Raw genomic sequence first — 23,981 nt, forward strand, 5'->3', positions numbered from 1 at the left:
GGGCTGGTGTCTTAGCCAGGGCTGATTTCTTGTGTGAGAAACATGGGATTTCTCCCTCCAAACAAGGCTGGGTAACTCCAAAGTTTCAAGAAAACTGAGGCAGGCAGTCAACCTGCAAAGACAGCTTTGATGACCATGAACCTCTGAGGGTAGACACTCTGAGGACCAGGAGCACTATGGTCACTCACTGGGCCTTCCCATCCACAATGCTCATCAGGGACAGCCAATCACAAGTCAGAGATCCTGCCTGGAGGGTAGGCTACCTTCCAAGACATGAACACACACACACACACACACACACACGGCTTGTGTATGTGTGTGTCTCTCTCAAGTAGAGCTTCAGGCAGCAAGAGAATCTGGGTTCCCAAGCAGCAGCCCCCAGGAGATGGGGGGATGTGAGGGGTTACATACAAGCTGGGGTCCTCTAGTTCACCCCCTCTGCAGGCAGTGACATCATGAAATGCTACAACCAGGCAGCAATGGGCCCTGATCCCAGGATGTCCTGAAGCATCACACATCCTCCCCACTTAGAATGGAGGCCCCATGGCTCCTCATAGGAATCCCTGGTATCCCACAATCACGAGGATATATTGTTGATGTTCTCAACAAGCATAATCAAGCACTCTGTTTTTTATTTGACTTTTGAAAAGTTAACACACAAAAATTGTTGTGTACAGCATTACAATTTTTAAGCCACGTATAGATTTGTGGGACCATGACAACAATCAGGACAGAACAGTTCTGTTCCCTGATAGCACTCATTCATTCAAGCCCACTGGGGTTCAGCCTGTCTTTCCCATGTAGTTTCACCTTTTCCAGAATATCCTGCACATGGATTCATACTGTATGCAAACCTGACATCTGACATATTTCACTCAACACAATGCCTTTGAAACCCATCCACGTAGTCCTCTGCATAAGTCATTTAAATTAAACCTTTTTCATTGCTGAATCGTATTCCACTGAATACATGAGTCGTAATTTATCCAACAAGTGTGGGTTTCAAACATTTCAACCAAATGATTTCCAAGGACTCAGGGAAAGATAAATAATTTTGAATACCATGAGCACTAAACAGTTTACTATGACAGGGGCACTTTGGGGGTTCAGTAGGTTAAGTGTCCAGCTGTTGATTTCAGCTCAGGTCATGATCTCAGGGTTGTGAAACTGAGCCTCACATCAGGCTCTGAACAGGGCATGGAGTCTGTTTATGATTCTTTCTCTTCTTCTCCCTCTTTTCCATCCCACCTCACCACTTATGCATTCTCTCTCTCTCTCTCTCAAAAATAAAAGAAAAAAAGAAAGAAAAAAGAAAAACGTTTAATATGACAAAACAGTCTAATTACATAGAAACATTAAAAAAATATAGCACCAACATTTTAGCATAAAAACTAGTATAAGGTTAGCCAGCTCTCACACAACTCTCACTGCCTCTTTTTGGGTGAGTGGTTTTGTGCTTTTGGTTTGGTTTGGTTTTTAAAGACACAGACTTTGCATTGGTATTTCCTTTCTACCTAAATAGAAATTGGTGGGAAGGTAGTATATTTTGCATTCTCTTTAGTTGAGAGTCCTCTATCTGCAAGAATGCAGGTTTATTAAAATTCAACAGGATATGGGAAGAAATGAGCACGGATGGGCTAATGATATAAAAAAGAAAATCTCCCCTACTCACTCACCAAGGATCTTAAGAGAAAAACACAGATGAGAGTAAACATCTTTCTTTTGTGTACACAAAGCGTGATCTTGTACAAATACCTTGTTCCATATCCATGGATATGGAATGTAAGCTCACTAGAGTGGAATGTAAGCTCCATAAGGGCCAACAAATTCAGGTGGATTGCAATTTTCCCCCAATGATAAGTATTATAAACAATTAGGGTAATGCCTGGTACGTACAGATACTCAGTATTACCTAAATAACTTCTTCCCTTATAAATGTCAGTAAATTTTTTTCACTTAAGCTAGATTTTTAAAGCATAGTATCAAATATTTTATGCATTCATTTCTGCATACATAATATGCACTGATACATAGAGTCTGATGTGGAGCAGGTGAAGGGGAACAGAATTTTTCACCCCAAAAATCGATCTTTTGGGCATAAGGATTATTTTATTTTATTTAAGAAACAGCAGACACAAGAGAAGCTTTGAAAACCAAGTAGAAGTTACCCTTTTGTAAGAGATCTTTGGATTTATAAGGGAAATTTCCCCTTGTAAGGGCATCTCTTTTTCAAGATGGGGAGGGTTCTGTCTCTAGAAACTCCTCAGTGGAGAAATCAAAGACTTAAATCTTCATAACATTACCCTTATTTAGTGTGCTTTTCTCAGTAACCTCTCATAACTGGCGTTCTCACCCTCCACCAACATCTTTTTTTGTCTGTAGCTGAAGATAGTATTTAAGGTGCTAACTTGGGCCATTTTGGGGAGTTAATCAGTTTTCCTGGGTCTCTCCCATGTATACAGGACATACATTTTTAGACGAACAAGGGAAAAAACAAACAAAAATTGTCTTTTTATTACAGGAGGGTCCCAGCCAATAACCTAGGAGGGTAAAAGGAAAATTATTTTCCCGCATCTACGCAGGGATAATGTAAGGGCATTACATTGAGTGTTCATGGAATTTGCATTCTGATGGACCAGCAGGCAAACAGAATATAAGTAAGCAAATAAGTAAGCAAACAGATGTAAAATAAAAATTGCAGAATAGGAATGATATTATAAGAAAATACATGGGTGCTGTGATAGAGAATAATAGAAGAAACTACTCCCAGGCTTTTAACAGATCTTTATTTTTTTCTTTTCCCTTTCTTCCTGATCCTAGAATAATAAATAAAATCTCTCCCATTTTACTGAATCTTCTAAATAAGAGAGAATATTGTAAACAAAATTGCAGACTGGTTTCTTCACTATGGCATAGAATTTGTGACTCACAAACCATTTTAACTATGAAGGATGTTAGTTCAGTCATATATTTCAGGCTTACTTAAAGAAAAAAAGACACATCTTAAAAATAATTGTATCCATGTGTACAATATATTGATTCTCTTATTAGTTATAACAATGGTGTAAATAGAAAGATGGCAAATTCAAGAAATCATTCAAATTGGTATTTTTCTTCTTATTGGTCAGATTCTCAAAGTCATACTAACCTACCACACTTCCTTCATTCCTTTACAATTTGATGTTTATTACTTTGTAGTAGGTAACTTTTTGATACTGGCTCTTTCCCCAAAGCATAATACCCTTGTTATCTACCCAATTTGGTATATGTTTCAATATTGTATTCCTTTTCAGTGCTGAGTAATGCTTTTTTAACTCTTCACCCATTGAAGGACAATAAGGATGTTTCCATTTTGCGATCATTACAAACACAGTTACTATAAACATTCAAGTACAGGTTTTCATCTGGATGTAATTTTTCATCTCTCTGGGATAAATGTCCAAGGTTATGATTACTAGGTTCTATGAGAAGAGTATATTCAGTTTTTAAAGAAATTACTAAGATATTTTCCAGAGAGACTATCCCACTTTACATTACCACTAGCAAGATACAAAAGATCCAGTTTCTTACATCCCAGCATTTGGATTGTCTTAATTTTAGCTGTCCTAATAGCCACATAGTGATATCTCGTTGTGGTTTTCATTTGCATTTCTTAAAGACTAATGATCCTGAATATATTTTCATGTGCTTGTTATCCATTGGTCTTTGATAACCTGTACTTTCCTAATGTTTCCCATTTTCCAGTTTTGTTGTTTATGGTTTTGCCATTTTTTTATGTATTGTATTTGTCAGAGAGAGAGCACAAGCAGGGGGAGCAGCAGCATGCAGAGCAGGAAGAGGGAGAAGCAGGTTCCCTGCTCAGCAAGGAGCCTGATGTGGGTCTTGATCCCAGGACCCTGAGATCATGACCTGAGCCAAAGGCAGATGCCCAGGTGCCCCCTTTTTCTGTATTGTAGACATAATTTCTTTGCCAGATATTTCTTCTAAGTTTGTGTTTTGTCTTTTTATCTTAAGGTATTTTAGAGGACAAAAATTGGTCTTTGATGAAGTTCAATTTATTGTTCTATACTTTTGTGGGTTTATTTCTGGGTTCTCTATTCTATTCCTTTGATTGGTTGGTCTTCCACTCAACAAGTTCTATAGTCTTTTAAGGTTTACATTTCTTAATTTTTATTTTGATAAATTGCATATATTTTAAGTATATAACAGTCATTTCATATACTTTGCAAAATGATTGCCACAAGCAAATTATCAGATATCTGTCACCTCACGTACGTTCTCACAAAACACACATACATACACACACATACCTTTAAGATCTACTTAGCAAATTTCAATATAGTATGTATACAACACAGTATTAACTAGAGTTACCATGATATAAAATAGACTTTCAGAACTTCCTGTTTTGATTACTGTTTCCTTTGGTAGACATAGTAATTTCTACCACTTTTCCAAAATTGTTTAGCTATTATAACACCTGTTGCCTTTCCAAAGAAATTTTAGAATAAGCTTGCCAGTATCTACAAAAATCCACTAGAAATTTAATAAAAGTTGCATGAAACTTGTAGATCAACTAACTTGGGGAGAACTGACATATTTACTATGTTCATTCTTCCAATCTACAACCACTGTATGTGTCTCCATTTATTTAGTTCTTTAAAAATTTTTTTTCCATAAACATTTTATAGTTTTTGGCATATAATTCCTGTACCTGGTTTATCATATTTATATCAAATATTTCACCATTTAATTATAAATGGTATTTTAAATTCCATTTTCATATGCTTATTGCTAATATATAGAAATGCAGTTTATTTTTTTTTAATTGATCTTGTATCCTAGCATTTGTTGAACTCACATAGTTCTATGAGATTTGGAGGACTAAGTTTCTCACAATTTTCTACATAGACATGTCATCTGCTCATAGAGATAGCATTGTTTCTAACTTTCCAATTTGTGGGTCTAATTTCCTTTTCTTGCTTTATTGTGCTGGCTAGAATATCCAATACTATGTTGAATCAGAGTAGTAAGGGTAGAAATTTTGCCTCGTTCCAGATTTTAGGGGTGTATCATTCAGTTTTTCACCATTAGGTATGTTAGCTGCAGGTGTTTTAAAGATGATTTCATCAAATTTAGTTTTTTTTTTCTATTCCTAGGTTTGTGGAGAGATTCAATCATCAATGAGTGAGGAATTTTATCAAAAGTTTTTCTTATATTGATACAATCATATGACTCTAGCCTATTTTTTTTAGATTTTATTTGTTTATTTGACAGAGATCACAAGTAGGCAGAGAGGCAGGCAGAGAGAGAGAGAGGGAAGCAGGCTCCCCGCCGAGCAGAGAGCCCGACGTGGGACTCGATCCCAGGACCCTGAGACCATGACCTTAGCCGAAGGCAGTGGCCTAACCCACTGAGCCACCCAGGCGCTCGACTCTAGGCTATTGATGTGATGGATCACAAGGACTGATTTTTTTTTTAAACTATTGAACTAGCTTTGCATTAGTTGTGGCATATAATTTTTTAATTGCTGGCTTTGATTTGCTATTATCTTATTGAGTATTTTTCAGCTATGTTCATTAGAGATCATCACCTGTAATGTTTTGGTTGTTTTTTGTTTGTTTTCACTGTTTTGTCCAGTTTTGGGTATTTTTACTGAATGATCAATTCAGGATTTAATGATCTAATCCACTAACTCATGAAATAAAAAGCTAAGCCCTGGCACTCTGCCCCACAACTGCCCCATCCCAGAGAATCCTGAGGAGGCTGGACAAGTCAGAAGCATAGCTTCTGGCTGGGTTTGCAAACAATGTTGCCAAATTCAGATAAATTGGAGTTGTTCTAGAGTTTTACACCTATGAACTCAATTTCTTTAACAATTATAGCTCCAATCAGATTATTTTATATTGGTTGGTTTTTTTTTCTTTGTGTTTCATCTTTTTTAGTTGTTTCAGTAGAAGGCTTCATTTGATACCACTTATTACTCCATTGCACTAAACAGAGATCTTTTGAAAATAATGCAAGTCACATTTTAAAAATTGTCTAGAAAGAAGGCAGCAAGTCTCTGCATAATTGAGACCTCAAGAAATAAACCAGATAAAACACTGGGGCGTGGGTGCCTCTCTGGACAACACAGAAATTGTTAACAAAAAAAGTTTGGAAACTGATAAAATGAATTTTGCTAAGCAGTGCAAAAATCCAGGTGAAAAATAAACTCAATTATGATACTGAATAATTATAATAAAATATATCCACAAATATCTTAAAGACTAATTGCTGTTTTCTGGGCAGTTCCTGTAAATATGCATTAGGTCTGAAGCTAACTAATACCTATGTATATCTTACAACATTTATTTTGGAAGGCCCTCACAGGCAAAAGATGGGTGCCCTGAACCAGTGCAAGAATAGGTCCTAATTCATTTATGAAAATCTTATAGACTCCAAAGTGAAATTGTTTGATTACAACTATTCTTACCTTTATAAAATACAATTCTTAGAAAGTATAGAAGTGGCTTTAATTTTAAAAACAAGTCACAGCAGTCTGCTGTGACTGCTGATTTGTTAAAATCCTGCTAATGGTAGATTGCTTAGACAGGACTCAGATTTACATAAACATTTAAAATAATCAAAGATCAGAGCTCAAATATCAAACTCAGGCAAATGTCCATTTCCCTCTTCTTTGCTTCAACTGAAAATCAAAAGGGCTAATTTTACTAGTATCAAAAACATTTCCCCTTCTTAATAACCCCATGAGACTGAGGCCAAATCAAATGTGATATTTGCTTTTATATAAAAAACAAAGTAAACTTTTATAAATCAAATTTTATGCAGTCTATAATGTAAAGAACCAATGAGAGAGATTTATCTCAAAATCTATAAATTGAACAAAAACTCACAGAATAAATTAAATCAAATATGAAAGAAAATCAACATCTAGGTTTAGGGAACAATAAATATGTAAAAAGATTGAAAAATAATATAGCAATGCAATCAAAACCTCCAGAAAAAAGAGTGGCAAGGGATTGGTCCTACAGATAGAAAAATGAAATACAATGAGAAGAATGGTGTTAAAAGAATTTCCACATCACTATCCAAAATGAGCACGACATTACCTTTTGGCCCTGCAGCAGGGATAGAGTTTCTGAGCACTGATCTTATTTCCATCTCTATAGTGCAATGGCTTTCCCTGGTCCTCAGAAAATAAAGCTTGCTGGGAGATTAATTTTGCAACTACTTAGTTCAAAACGATTTTTTGTAAAAAACACTAACATCAGAGAAACTCAAGCTTATCTGAAAGGGAAGTGACAGCCACTTGTAACTGAAGATCTGAATCATCATGCTATTGTTCAAAAAGACTAAGCCAATGTGGCTAAACCATTATCATCTATAAAGAAATTGTTGCCATACCCTGAGGGTTTGTGCCTCTATGGTAGTAAACATTTAGTGGATATGTGTTTATGGTGACAATACAGAGGACACTAATGGGATAGAAGATGAAAGGAAAGTGTGGATTTGTCTGTTTTAAGATTTTATTTGACAAGAGCACAAGTAAGGGGAGTAGCAGAGCGAGAGGGAGAAGCAGGTCCCCCGCCCTTCCCTGAGCAGGAAGCCCTGTGCACGGCTCGATGCCAAGACCCGGGGATCATGACCTGTGCTGAAGGCAGATACTCAATCAACTGAGCCACCTAGGTGCCCCAAAAGTGTGTTTTTAGTAATTATATGGTGTCATTTTATTTAAGAAAGGGGTGAGAAGGAAGAAACAAAAGGGAAGAGAGAACAAGGGGAAAGATTGTGTTCTCTTGGACACTGCCTCCCTGGACTCCTATTGCCTATGGCGGCTGGTATCTATCATACTAGTATGGCATTCCAAGACAGCATTAGCTCAGTAGTAATGACAACACCATTTGTTAAGCACCCACCACAGGCAAGATGTATCATTCTAAAAACATGATCATATCTAATTCTCAAACCAATTCTGCAAGATAGGGTCTTTACAGATAATGAAACTGAAGCCCTGAGGCAGTTAAGTATACCGCCAAAGGTCACACAGCTAGTAAGTAGACCAGTTCAATTCACAAGTCCCTACTTTTGGGGCAACTGGGTGGCTCAGTTGGTTTTACATGGGACTCTTGATTTTGGCTCAGATCATGATCCCAGAGTTGGAGGTGGAGCCCCATAATATCCATGCTGGGTATGGAGACTGGTTTGGACTCTTCCTCTCCCTCCACCCCTGGACACTGCATATATGTGTGTGGTCTTAAGAAAAAAAAAAGTTTCTATTTTCACCACTGTGGTAGACTAGCTTAACTTTTTTAAATAATTCTTCATAAGAACAAGTCTTTTTCTTCTTCTTCTTCTTCTTTTTTTTTTAACTGATGTAGCTTGTAAGCTTTTTCACATCTATGTTCGGACATTAGTTTTATTTTCTCATTTATTAAAAACGTTTTACTTAAGTGCAATCTCCCAAGATTCCTTCAAGCTCTATTACTATCTAGGTTTCTAGTCTGTAAAAACCTCAGCCTTATTCGAGCTCTCATCAGCATGATAGGTGCTCAATAAAATATTCAAAAATGACTTGTTTAATTAATGGATAACACCCCCCCCATTTAAGGAAAAGAATGTTATAACATCAGTAGCCACTGAAGTGTCCATTTTGCTTGAGGAACTCAAAATATTTAGAATAAGACGATGAATTTGGTTGTTTTTATGCTTCGTTAAGGAGTGAACTGGCAAAATATTTTATGAGATGCCTATTCCAATTCTTTTTAAATTATAGCACTTCTGAGTTTGTATATATCACTTTCCTTTTCATAGTCTAACTTACTCGGTCAAAACCCATTTAACATTTCTAGTCCTACCTAACATTTTGCAAAAGGCAAGGATTCTCAGTCATTAATATATCTCAAATTATACTCTGTCATTGTTATTTTTGAATCACAAGACTTTTACACAATGAGCTATCATTCCAAAATGATCTTAAGTAACAATTTTAAAAAATTTCAATCCATTCTGTTGTGCCAGTGTATTATATTTCAACATGTTTTATCAAATATTTTAAAAACCACACAATATTTTTCTGTAAACACTTACACATGTGTCAGTGCTTGCATCATTTTATCTAATACTCTTGATAATCCAGTAAAGAGAATTCCCACAAAATAAGCTGATTTGTTATTCCCATGATCTATGTTTGACTATAGGTAGGAAAAATAAGACAAATTTGCAGAAGCATTTAAATAGGCTATTCAACATTCCAGACTACTTATTTAGGCTGAATAAGTATTTGGCAAATTAAAAACCACACAATTGTCATTGTGCTATAAACAATCCAAGGATAAAGATGTGGGAATAGTTAGATCAGAAAGATTCTAGGTGGCAACAGGGATGCAGAGAGGGAGGGAGTGAACATAATATTCTCCAGAACAATGATTTAGGGCCAAGTACTTGGATAAATCTTGTCACTGATAAACAACGGTATCTATAACTATTTCTGTGGAGTAACATCTTCTTAGAACATTCACCATAGTAGAGAAACAATCTCAGTAGAGGCATCCAGACAAGTAGAGGTCCTAAAAATTTATGGAAGTAAACAAAGAAGATCAACCAGGTAATACTAATGCCCAGAAAGACTTATAACTTTATCTTGGAATTTTTCGGGCTTAAAGAAAATATGAATAAGCATATATTTATTACATATACTTATTGACAGTTGTATGTATAGGCACAGATACAAATATAAACATATTTTACCATTTTGAGATAGTATCTACTTCCTTAAATTCAAGCAGCTTTGGTTATAGCTACTGGAAGATTGTTTACAAAATATTTTTCACTAAATATTTAAGTCCAGATTGTTTAGGCAGATTTGAGACACTACTACCATTCCTGAAAGAGTAGAATGCAGTAAAAAACAAACAAACTCATCTTTCCATAAGAGGTCACAAATACCATAAGCTTGTGAATAGAACATAGAGGACAAAAAGTAAAAATCTCAGGTTCTGAAGTGGAAAAAGGAAGTAAGTAGTAGAGCCTTTAGAGCCACAATGTTTTAGGTCTGAAGAAACCACTGAAGGAGACTGGAAAACCGCAAAAAAACAACACAAATACATCTGTGGGTAGAAGACCACTGTCTGGCCAAGACTCATGTGGTAAGCAAAAATACAGTTACCCAGGGTACCTGGGTAGCTCTGCTGGTTAAACTTCTGCCTTTGGCTCAGATCACAATCCCAGGGTCCTGGGATGGAGCATCACATCAGGCTCCCCGCTCAGCAGGGAGTCTGCTTCTCCCCCCCCCTCTCTCTCTCTCTGCAGGTTTGTGCTCTAGCCAATAAAATATTTAAAAAAAATAAAATAATACATCAGTTAAATCAGACACAGAGATTTTATTTCTGTTTCAAAAAGAAGAACATAAGCCACAACAAAAAGAAATAAAGTTGACCCTAGATCACAAAGTCCAAAGATTCTCAAGGAGATGGTCCTCAGTAATCAACAACTACAATACCTTCAAAAACAGAAAATATTTTCCATTAAATCTTGCCTATATATCAAGTTCTGGAACTTTCCTAATGCCTATAATAAAGGGGCACCAATGTAAACGCTTTTCTATGTTAGAGGCCATTTTGAATTAGTGAGGAAAAATTGGTCAGAAGTCTGAGCAAGAAACCATCCCCACCTTGTGGGCCTTTCCTTATGTGGCAGCAGTTGTCATAACTCAAGAAATCATATTCAGCCATGAACATCAGCGGTCCAAAATCAGAAAAAGCCTCTTTACCTTAGTTAATTCACCTTTTCCATTAATATTGAAACTGTACTACTTTGAGAAAACTTTACAGTTAGAAGCATCTCTTTGTGGTCACAGCACTATGAGTATAAATAGGCTGATCACTTTATTTTTCAAATTTGTTGCAGGTCTGAAATTACAATAAATAATCCATTAGAAGTTACCTATTAGTTATGTAGTTATTGGAAAACATCCAAATAACATGAAAGTTTTAGGTGTTATTTTATTTGAAACTTTTCCGCTCAGGGAGAACTTCAATAATATCTTGACATGTACTGTCACTTCTGTATAAGATGAATGTGCTGGTCTAGGTTTCTCCATGATATATCTCGATAACGTGGACAGACTGCTATATTTGGGGGCCTGAAGTATTTTAAGGAAAGTTTCTGGAGTTGGGCTATTCAAACCCAACAGTAAATGTTAACACTCAGTTGTCTTAAAATCTTAATTACCCTCACATTCCCATAGACTGCCGATACTTTCACACAAATAAAGTGTTCATTGGTATGAAGAAATTAGAAAATAGCAAGCCAACAATCTAGTATCTCTTTCAGGACTTTCAACCAGGTCTGGAGCCAATTCCTTGTTTTATTTATATTGAACCCTTTCATTTCTTGAGACCTGAGCTCTGGGGAGCCCATTCCCTAAGACATTTTCTTAGAAATATGCCTATATTTTGAAAGGAAATCTTCTGAGAAAAGAGTTAAGAAAATGAAAGAAAAAGCAAGAATCAAAGAAAAGACAAAGAATAAAAACAGAATCAGATAAACAAAACAGGTGAAGTCTAGAAAATAAGAAAGCTCAAGCTAAAAGAAAATCTCTGCCAATTTGAAATAAAACTCCCCAGGCTTATTCCAAGATTCAAACATAAGTACTACATCTGTGGCAAGGATCAGAACATTATTAAAATTTTAATATTCTAACACAATTTCTCTCTTCTTCTAGAATACCTAATTCCCATTTCCCTTATTACCTGCATTTGAAAAATATATTAATTTTTTCTAAGTCAATTTACATTTTTATAAAATGGTATAAAATACCTTTCCTTAAATATTTATTGGAAAAAAAAAGTTTCAGAGAAGTAGAGTTTTTGAGACAGTAATTTGTTTTTGTATTAAATCAAAAATTTCCTTTTCAAATGAACAGATAATCCATGTTAGATATGTCTATTGGCTATTAGAAGGGTGAAAAATGGTAAGAGACTGCTCATAGAAAGAGTATTTGGTATTGCCAATAATTCCCAGGTCTTTATGTTTTATTTTGAGTTTTTTGTTAAATTAGTATAGTAATAGTACATTTCCAATGTCAAGTTTAAATGAGGTTATAGTGCAGGCAATAAATTCACAATAAACGCCAGATATCAACATATTACTATTATTATTATTGTCAGTATTATGGATAGGATTTAAAAGATGTTTTTCTAGAGAAAGGGGAGTAACAAGTATAGAATCATCCTTCTATTTTTTGTTAATTTATCATCAACTCTCCACTTCAGAGATTAGGGTGAAAAAGAGAATAACCTGAAATGGGAAATAGAAAAATAAACTTGTCTATCAACTACTTTTATTAATTCACTAGTTCCAAAATTAATTACATTACATAGGTAGAGTAAAGCTGTTGAAATTCAGTAAGGCCATTTAATCGGAAAAAAAAATCACATCAGGGACACCTGGGTGGCTCAGTCAGTTAAGCATCTGCCTTTGGCTCTCCTCATGATCCCAGGGTCCTGTGATCAAGCCCGGAATTGGGTTTATGGGAGCCTACTTCTCCCTCTGCCTGCTGTTTCCCCTGTTTACTCCCCCTGCTCTTGTGCTCTCTCTCTCTCACTCTCTCTCTCTGACAAGTATTTAAGTAGAATCTTTTTTTTAAAAAAATCAAATATACAATGGAGTATTACTCAGCCATCAGAAAGGATGAATACCCACCATTTGCACTGACATGGATGGAACTGGAGGGAATTATGCTAAGTGAAATAACTCAAGCAGATAAAGACAGTTATCACATGGTTTCACTCATAGGTGGATTATAAGGAATAGCACAGAGGACCACAGGGGAAGGAGGGAATACTGAATGGGAAACTGAATGAAGAAATCAGCAAGGGAGACAAAACATGAGAGACTCTGGATTCCAGGAAACAAACTGAGGGTTATTGGTATTAAGGAGGACATGTGTTGTGATGAGCACTGGATGTTAAACACAGCTAATGAATCGTTGAACACTACATCAAAAAACTAATGATGTACTATATGCTGGCTAACTGAACATAATAAAAATAAAATAAAAATAAAATCAATTGATGTGGTTGTAACATTTAAATTCTTTTAAAAAACTGGGTCTCATGAAACTGACATACAATGATTGGTTGTTCTCCAAATTCAAAGAATTTAATAATATCAAGATTAAAGGAAAAACAAAATCTTCATTTTTTTATTAAGTCTAAGATATTCTCTATTAGAGATTTTCACCTGGTCAAGTATGAACAACTTACTATATGGGTCTCCAAATGAATTGCTGGTTTGGTCTCATTTGCCCGTAAAACAGAGGGTATTTAATTTGGAAATCTCTTTCCTTAGGTTTCTGTCACAACTATTTTCCTTAAAACTCTCCAGAACTTTAAATGGAAGTCTATTGAAATACAAAATAAGAAAATAAAATTGAGAGAAAGAATAACAAAGATAAAATACATTTTAGAATAAAGACAGAAAAATAAAATGTGTGGAAGAGTCAGAATGACAAAGCACAAGGTGTGGGGGAGGGGTAGGAATTTGTTCTATACTCAATACATATTGCAAGGGCTGATGGTAAAATTCCAGACTCATCTGTGGGCATAGCACAGATGGCAAAGGATATGGAAGATTTCTCATTAGTGGATTTCTAACATGCTTTAAGCTCTATGCTCAAGTTAAGGTAATTTCAGATTCAAGAGAGCTTTCCAACAAGGTCTCATACCCAAAGCAAATTATCTGCTAAAAACTTTCCATTTTAGCAGAACTCTCTTTTAACAGTTTCTATAATTTCCTGAAAAATAAATAAACAGAGAACTCAGCTGGATGCAAACAGCTGCATGAATTCAACTTTTCTTTTTATTTTTTAAATTTTTTATTTTTTATAAACATATATTTTTATCCCCAGGGGTACAGGTCTGTGAATCACCAGGTTTACACACTTCACAGCACTCACCAAACAACATACCCTCCCCAATGTCCATAATCCCACCCCCTTCTCCCAAACCCCCTCCCCCCAGCAACCCTCAGTTTGTTTGGTGAGATTAAGAGTCATTTATGGTTTGTCTCCCTCTCAATCCCATCTTGTTTCATTTATTCTTCTACCCACTTAAGCCCCCATGTTGCATCACCACTTCCTCATATCAGGGAGATCATATGATAGTTGTCTTTCTCTGCTTGACTTATTTCGCTAAGCATGATACGCACTAGTTGCATCCATGTTGTCACAAATGGCAAGATTTCATTTCTTTTGATGGCTGCATAGTATTCCATTGTGTATATATACCACATCTTCTTGATCCATTCATCTGTTGATGGACATCTAGGTTCCTTCCATAGTTTGGCTATTGTGGACATTGCTGCTATAAACATTTGGGTGCACGAGCCCCTTTGGATCACTACATTTGTATCTTTACGGTAAATACCCAATAGTGCAATTGCTGGGTCATAGAGCAGTTCTATTTTCAACATTTTGAGGAACCTCCATGCTGTTTTCCAGAGTGGCTGCACCAGCTTGCATTCCCACCAACAGTGTAGGAGGGTTCCCCTTTCTCCGCATCCTCGCCAGCATCTGTCATTTCCTGACTTGTTGATTTTAGCCATTCTGACTGGTGTGAGGTGATATCTCATTGTGGTTTTGATTTGTATTTCCCTGATGCCGAGTGATATGGAGCACTTTTTCATGTGTCTGTTGGCCATCTGGATGTCTTCTTTACAGAAATGCCTGTTCATGTCCTCTGCCCATTTCTTGATTGGATTATTTGTTCTTTGGGTGTTGAGTTTGCTAAGTTCTTTATAGATTCTAGACACTAGTCCTTTATCTGATATGTCATTTGCAAATATCTTCTCCCATTCTGTCAGTTGTCTTTTGATTTTGTTAACTGTTTCCTTTGCTGTGCAAAAGCTTTTGATCTTGAGGAAATTCCAATAGTTCATTTTTGCCCTTGCTTCCCTTGCCTTTGGCGTTGTTCCTAGGAAGATGTTGCTGCGGCTGAGGTCGAAGAGGTTGCTGCCTGTGTTCTCCTCAAGGATTTTGATGGATTCCTTTCACACATTGAGGTCTTTCATCCATTTTGAGTCTATTTTTGTGTGTGATGTAAGGAAACGGTCCAATTTCATTTTTCTGCATGTGGCTGTCCAATTTTCCCAGCACCATTTATTGAAGAGGCTGTCTTTTTTCCATTGGACATTCTTTCCTGCTTTGTCAAAGATTAGTTGACTGTAGAGTTGAGGGTCTATTTCTAGGCTCTCAATTCTGTTCCATTGATCTATGTGTCTGTTTTTGTGCCAGTACCATGCTCTCTTGATGATGACAGCTTTGTAATAGAGCTTACAGTCCGGAATTGTGATGCCACCAACGTTGGCTTTCTTTTTCAATATCCTTTTGGCTATTCGAGGTCTTTTCTGGTTCCATATTTTTTAGAATTATTTGTTCCATTTCTTTGAAAAAGATGGATGGTACTTTGATAGGAATTGCATTAAATGTGTAGATTGCTTTAGGTAGCATAGACATTTTCACAATATTTATTCTTCCAATCCAGGAGCATGGAACATTTTTCCATTTCTTTGTGTCTTCCTCAATTTCTTTCATGAGTACTTTATAGTTTTCTGAGTATAGATTCTGTGTCTCTTTGGTTAGGTTTATTCCTAGGTATCTTATGGTTTTGGTTGCAATTGTAAATGGGATTGACTTCTTAATATCTCTTTCTTCTGTCTTGCTGTTGGTGTAGAGAAATGCAACTGATTTCTGTGCATTGATTTTATATCCTGACACTTTACTGAATTCCTGTACAAGTTCTAGCAGTTTTGGAGTGGAGTCTTTTGGGTTTTCCACATATAGTATCATATCATCTGCGAAGAGTGATAATTTGAATTCTTCTTTGCCAATTTGGATGCCTTTAATTTCCTTTTGTTGTCTGATTGCTGAGGCTAGGACCTCTAGTACCATGTTGTATAGCAGTGGTGATAATGGACATCCCTGCCGTGTTCCTGACCTTAGCGGAAAAGCTTTCAGTTTTTCTCCATTGAGAATGATATTTGTGGTCGGTTTTTCATAGATGGCTTTGATGATATTGAGGTATGTGCCCTATATCCCTACACTTTGAAGAGTTTTGATCAGGAAGGGATGCTGTACTTTGTCAAATGCTTTTTCAGCATCTATTGAGAGTATCATATGGTTCTTGTTCTTTCTTTTATTGATGTGTTGTATCACATTGACTGATTGCGGATGTTGAACCAACCTTGCAGCCCTGGAATAAATCCCACTTGGTCGTGGTGAATAAACCTTTTAATGTACTGTTGAATCCTATTGGTTAGTATTTTGTTGAGTATTTTCGCATCTGTGTTCATCAAGGATATTAGTCTATAGCTCTCTTTTTTGATGGGATCCTTGTCTGGTTTGGGGATCAAGGTGATGCTGGCCTCATAAAATGAGTTTGGAAGTTTTCCTTCCATTTCTATTCTTTGGAATAGTTTCAGGAGAATAGGAAATAGTTCTTCTTTAAATGTTTGGTAGAATTCCCCCGGGAAGCCGTCTTGCCCTGGGCTTTTGTTTGTTTGGAGATTTTTAATGACTGTTTCAATCTCCTTACTGGTTATGAGTCTGTTCAGGCTTTCTATTTCTTCCTGGTTCAGTTGTGGTAGTTTATATGTTTCTAGGAATGCATCCATTTCTTCCAGATTGTCAAATTTATTGGTGTAGAGTTGCTCATAGTATGTTCTTATAATAGTTTGTATTTCTTTGGTGTTAGTTGTGATCTCTCCTCTTTCATTCATGATTTTATTTATTTGGGTCCTTTCTCTTTTCTTTTTGATAAGTTGGGCAGGGGTTTATCAATTTTATTAATTCTTTCAAAGAACCAGCTCCTAGTTTCATTGATTTGTTCTATTGTTTTTTTGGTTTCTATTTCATTGATTTCTGCTCTGATCTTTATGATTTCTCTTCTCCTGCTGGGCTTAGGGTTTCTTTCTTCTTCTTTCTCCAGCTCCTTTAGATGTAGGGTTAGGTTGTGTACCTGAGACCTTTCTTGTTTCTTGAGAAAAACTTGTACCGTTATATATTTTCCTCTCAGGACTGCCTTTGTTGTGTCCCACAGATTTTGAACCATTGTATTTTCATTATCATTTGTTTCCATGATTTTTTTCAATTCTTCTTTAATTTCCCGGTTGACCCATTCATTCTTTAGAAGGATGCTATTTAGTCTCCATATATTTGGGTTCTTTTCAAACTTCCTGTTGTGGTTGAGGTCTAGCTTTAGAGCATTGTGGTCTAAATATATGCAGGGAATGATCCCAATCTTTTGATACTGGTTGAGTCCTGATTTAGGACCGAGGATGTGATCTATTCTGGAGAATGTTCCATGTGCACTAGAGAAGAATGTGTATTCTGTTGCTTTGGGATGAAATATTCTGAATATATCTGTGATGTCCATCTAGTCCAGTGTGTCGTTTAAGGCCTTTATTTCCTTGTTGATCTTTTGTTTGGATGATCTATCCATTTCAGTGAGGGGAGTGTTAAAGTTCCCTACTATTATTGTTTATGTGTTTCTTTGATTTTGTTATTAATTGGTTTATATAGTTGGCTGCTCCCACGTTGGGGGCATAGATATTTAAAATTGTTAAATCTTCTTGTTGGACAGACCCTTTGAGTATGATATAGTGTCCTTCCTCATCTATCATAGTCTTTGGCTTAAAATCTAATTGATCTGATATAAGGATTGCCACTCCTGCTTTCTTCTGATGTCCATTATCATGGTATATTCTTTTCCACCTCCTCACTTTAGATCTGGAGGTGTCTTCGGGCTTAAAATGAGTTTCTTGGAGGCAACATATAGATGGGTTTTGTTTTTTTTATCCATTCTGATACCCTGTGTCTTTTGACAGGGGCATTTAGCCCATTCACATTCAGGGTAACTATTGAGAGATATGAATTTAGTGCCATTGTATTGCCTGTAAGGTGACTGTTACTGTATATGGTCTCTGTTCCTTTCTGATCTACCACTTGTAGGCTCTCTTTGCTTAGAGGACCCCTTTCAATATTTCCTGTAGAGCTGGTTTGGTGTTTGCAAATTCTTTCAGCTTTTGTTTGTCCTGGAAGCTTTTAATCTCTCTTTCTATTTTCAATGATAGCCTAGCTGAATATAGTATTCTTGGCTCCCTGTTTTTCTCGTTTAGTGCTCTGAAAATATCATGCCAGCTCTTTCTGGCCTGCCAGGTCTCTGTGGATAAGTCAGCTGCCAATCTAATATTTTTACCATTGTATGTTACAGACTTCTTTTCCCGGGCTGCTTTCAGGATTTTCTCTTTGTCACTGAGACTTGTAAATTTTACTATTAGGTGACGGGGTGTGGGCCTATTCTTATTGATTTTGAGGGGCGTTCTCTGAACCTCCTGAATTTTGATGCTCGTTCCCTTTGCCATATTGGGGAAATTCTCCCCAATTTTTCTCCAGTATAACTTCTGCTCCCCTCTCTCTTTCTTCTTCTGGAATCCCAATTATTCTAATGTTGTTTTGTCTTATGGTGTCACTTATCTCTCGAATTCTCTCCTCGTGGTCCAGTAGCTGTTTGTCCCTCTTTTGCTCAGCTTCTTTATTCTCTGTCATTTGGTCTTCTATATCAGTAATTATTTCTTCTGCCTCATTTATCCTAGCAGTGAGAGCCTCCATTTGATTGCACCTCATTAATAGCTTTTTTGATTTCAACTTGGTTAGATTTTAGTTCTTTTATTTCTCCAGAAAGGGCTTTTATATCTTTCGAGATGGTTTCTCTAATATCCTCCATGCCTTTTTCGAGCCCGGCTAGAACCTTGAGAATTGTCATTCGATCTCTAGATCTGACATATTACCGATGTCTGTAATGATTAGGTCCCTAGCCTTTGGTACTGCCTCTTGTTCTTTTTGAGTTGAATTTTTCCATCTTGTCATTTTGTCCAGATAAGAGTATATGAAGGAGCAAGTAAAATATTAAAAGGGTGGCAACAACCCCAGGAAAATATGCTTTATCCAAATTAGAAGAGATCCAAAATCGTGAGTTGGGAGAAAGGGGATAAAAAGAGGTTCAAAAAGGAAGAAAGAAAAAAAAAAGAAAAAAGAAAAAAAAAGAATTAAAAAAAGAAAACAAATAAGAAAAATATAAAAAAGAATATATATATATATATATATATATATATATATATATATATATATTAGATAAACTAGTTAAAAAACGTTAAAAAAGAAAAAGTTAAAAGTTAAAAAAAAATTTAACCAGAAGTTGAGAAAAAAAACAAAAAATGAAAAAAAATTAAATTAACTGCAAGACAAAAAAAAAAAAAAAAAATCACAGGAAAAAAGCCAGGAGTTCCGTGCTTTGCTTTCTCCTCCTCTGGAATTCTGCTGCTCTCCTTGGTATTGAAACCGCACTCCTTGGTAGGTGAACTTGGTCTCAGCAGGATTTCTTGTTGATCTTCTGGGGGAGGGGCCTGTTGTAGTGATTCTCAAGTGTCTTTGCCCCAGGCAGAATTGCACCGCCCTTATCAGGGCCCGGGGAGAGTAATCCGCTCGGGTTTGCTTTCGGGAGCTTTTGTTCCCTGAGCGCTTTCCGTAGAGTTCCGGAGGATGGGAATACAAATGGCCGCCTCCTGGTCTCCGGCCCAGAGGAGCCGAGAGCCCAGGGTCCCACTCCTCAGTTCGCCCTCAGAGAACAACGCCCATTTACTCCCGTCTGACTGACCTCCGGCCACGCTCCGAGCTCCCCAAGCTTGGGACCGGTTCAAGGTAACACCGAGCTGTGATGTTACTGTCGGCTCTGTCTCTGTAGCTGGCTTTCCCGTTCCAACACCCACAAGCTCTGCGACACTCAGACACTCCCGATCCTTCTGTGACCCTGCGTGACCTGAGGCCACACTGACCCCGCGTGGGCTTCGCCCTGGCTTAGCCTCAGGAGCAATGTCCCTCAGCGGAACAGACTTTTAAAAGTCCTGATTTTGTACGCCATTGCTCCGCCACTTGCCGGAAGCCAGCCCCTCCCCCCGGGGTCTATCTTCCCGTCGCTTTGGATTCACTTCTCCGCTGGTCCTACCTTTCAGAAAGTGGTTGTTTTTCTGTTTCCAGAATTGCTGTTCTTCTTCTCTTCAATCTGCTGATGGATTTTCAGGTGTTTGCAATCTTTAGATAAGCTATCTAGCTGATCTCTGGCTAGCTGAAGTAGTCTCAGCCTGCTATTTCTCCGCCATCTTGACTCCTCCGAATTCAACTCTTCTTGACTGATCTCCAATTCCCTCATTTTGTCCCCAAGGTAATTCTAAGTATTAGAATGAAAATAAAAAAGTAAACAAGAGATAAAGAAATACATGCTATCCTAAGGTCTCTTAGACATAATTCTTCCAATTAAAAGTAACAGGAGAATTTTAATAATTCAGCAAATTTTAACCATTTCTTAATTATACAGTTCCACACATAATAATCATCTGAAAGAGGCCAGTATAACCAGTACGTCATACAGAAAAGACAGAATTTTAGGTGAGGAAAAAGATGTACTTACTAAGGACAATTGGGCAAATCACTAACATCTGGAAAAGGGTGCTAGAGGATGTTTGATTCTCAATATTATGACTAAGTTTCTTGCTACTGCTAGAGAAGTTTCCATGCAAGGTTGCTGTTACAGACTAAACTGTCTCCCACTGGTATTCTTACATTGAAGTCCTTACCCCCAGAACTCAGAATGTGACTCTTGGAGATAGGGTCTCTGAAGAATAAAACAAGTAAATAAGGTCATTAGGGAAAGTTCTAATTCAGTATGACTGGCATCCTTATAAGAAGATAAGAGAAGATTAGGAAACAATCATCCAGAGGGGAGACCATCTGAAGATACAGGGAGATGATGACCATCTACAAACAAGGAGAGAGACTTCAGAAGAAACCCACCTGCCAGTACCTTGATCTTGAACTTCCAGCCTACAAAATCATGAGAAACACATTTCTGTTTTTCAGCTACTTGTAAGACTGAGATATTATGCTAAATGGCAGGACTTCCAAACTAATAGTTTGGAAAATGTTACTATGGTCAACTCGATTTTTTTTTTTCAATAATCAGTACATAGGTTCTCCAGCTAATTTTCCTCCCTTTCTAGTTCATTAACATATTTCCCATAAACTGAATAGGAATTAAAAGAAAAATCAATTTGGTAAACATTTGTTGCTGGGAGTTTACTTAAGAAAAAACATCTCTTTCCTCTTCTTGAATTTAAATTAGAGTTAGGCCCTCTCTCTTCATGCTCTGCCTATGGCACTTAGAGTATATTATAGCTCATTCCTAGATTATGAACTCTCTGCAAGTAGATTTTTTGCACATCTATAACTGCCCTTATATTGCCTGGGACAGGATATTCCTAGTACCTTAGGTAATGCTTGACACACATCAGGCACTTACTAAATGTAACAGGTATTCAATGTTTGCCAAATCAGGGAACCCGACCACATCATTAACGTTCCTCTTTTTTTTTTTTTAACTAATTGAGAAACAAAACTTAAGTGACTTTTCCAAAATCACATCAGTTTTGTTTTTGAAGGGACCCAACAAATTGCACTCCTCATTTCCTTAGTTCTGAACCATTAATGAAGACAAAGGAGTCTAAAAATAGAAGCCAAAATGTTATTTTTATTATTAAGATTGAGTTAAGGAACACAGTCTAGGTTTGTAAGAACCAAGGGTTTCCTAATATAGAACTCTAAAAGTAGATGTTCCTATCATTCTCAGACAACGGAATTGGAGTGCACATCATGTAAAATATGATGGAAGAGACCTGGAAGAGAAACCAAAATGACTTATTCCTTGGCAACTGGATTGTACACAGAGGAAGAAATAACTGGCATTTTGACACTCAAGAACAAGATAAGCCACTGCATTCTCCTAGACAGTAGTATGCCTGGCAGTTAAGAAAAGTCAGAAGAGTTGCCCTAGTGGAGCTCCCTCTACAGGGAAGGAAATGCAAGGAGCAAGTGTTGCCCAGCCGGCACCTTACCAACCAGCACGGAATGTATGGCACTCAGACTCCTCTTCTAACACCAAGACTTCTCTTACTATATTTGCCTTTGTAAAATGATTCCGCAGATTTGAGAAAAAGAGTCAACCTGAGTTCAGAGGCCTCTCTAGATTTGAATGGTGACTGTTTGGATTTTATGTTAGTGTAGCAGTGAAGTTTTTAAAGACTTATTATATACAAAGCTCCACATTTGGCACGTGATAGAAACCACACAGAGAACACAAAGACCATCTAGTAAGATATCACACACACACACAGACACACACACACACACACACACACACACACACACAATCCAACTTGGAGCATTTCTGACCTGGTGCAAATACAAAAAAAGACTGGAAATGAGGGTTGGGAACAGAGAGAGATTAATAGTGGGGGAAAGGAAATTTTTTCCTAAAAGATTTTCAGCTGCATTAGTGCAGCTACTTGCTATTTTCAGAAATAAGAAACAAGAAAATTTGTTCTCTGGGTTGTCAAATGATCCTTCCAATTAGCCCTGAGTACAATTGTAAGGAACTATTGCCTACCACCACTGGTGTGCTGGTCAGTGTTTTAACAACGGGCTCTTGGAGCCCTGATTTGTAACGTTTGCTGATTAGTAGCATTCACTGATTTCAGTGGTATAAATATTCTAACCATAGTCCATTTCAAGCTCCTGAAGGACATCAACAGTGCACAAAATTCCTGAAAATTTAACACTCGGTTCTCACCAGTCAGCGCATGCTTGGTCCAGAAAGATGCCTAGAGAAGTAAAGCTCCACTGGAAAGGGTACAGATGGCCAGTGGAGGGATTCAGCTCTGTAATGTAGCAGGTGAAACAAGACTCTTGGGAGCCCATAGAGTTATCCAGGGAAACACACTAGGGCTTGGCTTGGGAAAGACACTGCATTCTGGCACACTCAAGAACAGTTGAAGAATGGGTTTAGGCTCAAGCTGAGAGGTAATCTTACAGCTTTTCCCATAATTTTCTAATTATGGAAATAGGACATTGGAAATAGGAAATGATTTAAACAAATAAACAAATAGAAAGAGCTATACCAAGAAGAGACATTCTCCCTCGATAATAGCAGTACCGATCTCAGCTACGATTCTAACGCTGCTAACGAGAACTTCTAGTTTTTACTTGTCAACAACCACTGATTACTGGATGCTAAGACTGTCAGAAATAAGGAACAGCCAAGGTAATTAGTAGAAATAATACACTGAACATTTCAACTGACCTCATGCTGAGAATGATAAAACTCATAATTTACAGCCAGTGTGTAAAAGGATGAAATGCAAGCATTTTCCATACATAAAAGGCTTATATATGCACAGAGGCACAGGATAAAACTTTAATTTTAATAGTGGGGGCTTTTGGGGGTTCTAACCAATTGTGGATCTCTTTGTGGGTGCACAGTGACTTTTCTTAGGTAGTTAATTAGAGACAGTGTCTGACTGAGCACAATGGAAACGTGAAAAAGTAAATGAAGATTGAAAAAACCTCTGATGACAGAAGAGATTACAAATGCTATTAAAGATTGAGCAGTAGGAGGGGGTAAAGGAATGCAAACTTTTTACAGTTCTTGGATATTTGCATACTAGATTCCTATTGTTTATACCTGGAAATATGGGGAAGAATACAGAAGGCAGAGGAGAAGGCTGTTGCCGCCTTGTGATTTGATATTATCTTTCCTCAACAGTAATGAATTGCTCTTTCATTCTCTCTCTCATGTTTAAAACATTGTCAATAAAGTCCTCTTAATTTGGAAAATCTATGGATTATTTCACCCTTGCAAATGCCCACCTTGCATCTTTTGCAGGTGGACCTTTTAAATCTGAACTCCTCTGAGAGGTCCTGTACCACTACAAGGATTTATTTATTGTAGAGGCTTTTCAAACGGTGGTTAGACTTGCAAGGTTTTCAGGTCAACAGTTCACACCCATAAAGCCTGGGCTTTGGAGCTAGACTG

General features: G+C 37.0%; 1 long non-coding RNA gene across 1 annotated transcript in view; it reads left to right on the forward strand.

Annotated features, from left to right (window-relative positions):
• LOC309867661 overlaps window positions 1-23,981 on the forward strand; it is a 743,341-nt gene that overhangs the window by 604,652 nt on the left and 114,708 nt on the right. The gene's annotated exons all lie outside the window — the stretch shown is intronic.

This window comes from Mustela nivalis (assembly GCF_964662115.1).
Source record: "Mustela nivalis genome assembly, chromosome: 6".
NCBI lineage: Eukaryota > Metazoa > Chordata > Mammalia > Carnivora > Mustelidae > Mustela > Mustela nivalis.